Here is a 2781-nt window from a genome sequence, read left to right as displayed (position 1 = left end):
AGATCAAAAACCCGCCCCTTTGCTACCCCTAGGTGAAAACTGAGAACCAACGCTTTTAGACTTTTCGTTAGTGCAGTGGAAAATCGAATAAAATCGAGTGAAATGAAAAATAAGTTCCGGGGAATTTTTACTTTGATCAATTAGTCCCCCAAGAAAACGGCCGAAAAAATTGAATATAAAATTAACAGCAGAGTGACAATTAGATCTTTGAATATGTTAACTTTGGACTAGTTAGTTCTTGAAGAAAAAAAAGATTAATTAGGTCTTTTAAGATAATAAATAGTGGACATATATGTCTTTCTCTTAATGAAAAGTATGAAACAAAATGGAATTATTTTTGTTATTTACAGTAGTGTATGTCTTGTTACTGTCACATGAGCATGAAAACGATATAGTTTTGAACAATGAAACATTTATTATCTTTTGAGTTTCCATATAGACATATACCTTTTTACAACTGCTCTCTATTTATCACAAATTTTATCAAAATAAGTAAAGTTTCGCTCCAAAAATTGTTATCTATGTAACTATCTTTTATAGATAGACACGTAAGAGTAATTAATAGTACATATAAGCATCACCATTAAGTTTTAGTTGATAAATTGATAAAAGGACATCATGTGTCCACATTTTGCTATCTTGGAGGACCAAATTGGTACTTTTTTTTTTTAGGAATTAATTAGTCCGAAGTCGAAATCTTCAGGGACCTAATTGTCACTTTACTCTTTTTAATTTGATTTTCGTATTATTCTTCTTCTTTTTTGTGAACTTTTTGGTATTATTCCTTAGAGTAAATACCTTTTTCGAATCCTATTCTTTTTGAAAATCGACTAGCCGCACCCTAACCTTTAAAAATTGACAAATCGGCCCCTGTTTATTTGCTCCGTTAGACACATCGACCCATTCGTGGCTCCTTCGCTTGAAACTCGACGGAAAATGCCGATCTGTAACGGTGAGCAGGTGACCTGGCATGTACACATCAGCTGAATTTGTTAGGACAATTTGGCCCCTACCCAGTCATCAAAACGTCGTCATTTGAAGGAAAGGAGAGACGCGCGTTTTAGTGACCTTCTCCCCTTCTTCCCTTACATGTAGCTTCAGTAGGGAAATCACCCCCACTCCGAACACAAAATTACATCCCAACCCTAAGAAAGCGAAACGTTTCCCTCTAACTCAAGCTGACTAAGAGTTCCAGCGAGAAGGTGGCGAAGGCGTTGTTGACAGAGCCGTTGACGGCGCTACTAAGGTTAGTATTTTTAGTTCGTTCGCTACTTTCTAAGTTGGTCGTAATTTATAAACTTGGGTTTTTGTAATCTTTTTTTGATACCCTTAGTCACTGTCATTGGTTTTGATTGGTGTGAATGATTATAGTAGTTAGTTAATCAAAAGTGTTGCACATTTTTTTTCTGGCAGATGTCATATGAAATTGTCCCTATTTTTCACCATGGGGGTTGGTTCGAAAGGGATTCGAATGGAGTGTTGCACTACTTTGATGGAAAGGTGGAGACATTTCCTCCGTTAGATATAGACTATGTTAACTTCAAGGACTTAGTAAAAATGTTTACGGGTTTAGGGTATACTAGCTACAAAGATGTTTATTGGTATGATGGTACTGTCCCTGACTTGGAATTTAGATTGCATGTTCTTAAGGGGAATAAGGAGATTAATCAGATGTGTGACAAAAAGATGGAGGATGTAGAGTCTGATTTGCTTGTGATCTATTTTGAACATAATGTTAGCAAGCCAGATTATGTTGCTGGAGGCAGAACAGTGGATGAAGCTGTTGAAGTTGATTCTTCCTCTTCTGACGATGGATATGAAACCACTGAAGATGAGCCCTACAAATCCCCTCTACCTGGTTTCGAATCCAGTAGTAGCAGTAATGGTGAAGAAGGTAAGGCTAAGAAGAAGCCTGTAAGCAAGAGTAAAAAGCGTGGAATGAGTGTGGAACACAAGTCTGCTAAGAAGAGGAGTGTTGGAAAGCTAGATACTCCTAAGAAGAAGAGTAATGTGCCACCTGGTGGTATTGATGACAAGGAATTGTCTCCTAGAACTAAGAAGAAGAGGGCAAAAAGATATGTTGGAAGAGTCAGAAAACATATCTTGTCTCAAGAAGGAGGATGTAATGTGCCAAGAAGTGGGCTTAACACTGAAGCAGGTAATGAGCCAGGTGGGGTGGATCTAACTCCAGAGGCAAGGGATAGGCCCAGTTTAAAGCCTGGTAATGAAGAGATGGACTCAGACATTGACAAGCCCTATGAATATGAATCTGAGGCATTTAACTGTCCCATTTCTAGTGAAGAGAATGAGGATAGACCAAGATATCCTGATTTCAATGAGGAAGCTGAGTATGGTGAGGTTGAGTTCCAGATAGGCCAGCAATTTACTACTATGGAGCAGTTTAAGCAAGCATTGAAAGACTATTTTGTGTTTGAGGGTAAGGAGCTGCAATATTTGAAGAATGAGCCTAAGAGACTTAGAGCTAAATGTGCTGAGGAGGATTTTTCCTGGCTTGTGCTCTGTTCCTATAACAGCCAGAGTCTTTACTATCAGATTAAGACACTCTATGGAGAGCACAATTGTAGAAGAAATTTGAGCAGTAATATGACAACAAGAGCTTGGGTCACAAGCAAACTGGTTAAGAGGCTGCTAATCCAACCACTTATGACACCAAAGGAGGTGTTGGAGCATATGAAGCAGGACTACTATAATGTCCATGTAAATTACAAAATGATTACTCGAGCTTTGAAGGCTGCTAGAGAGGAGACAGTTGGTAAGGAG

Source organism: Arachis ipaensis, chromosome B06, assembly GCF_000816755.2.
Source record: "Arachis ipaensis cultivar K30076 chromosome B06, Araip1.1, whole genome shotgun sequence".
Taxonomy (NCBI): Eukaryota; Viridiplantae; Streptophyta; class Magnoliopsida; order Fabales; family Fabaceae; genus Arachis; species Arachis ipaensis.
The sequence above is the reverse complement of the archived record's forward strand: the minus strand, read 5'-3'. Positions refer to the sequence as shown.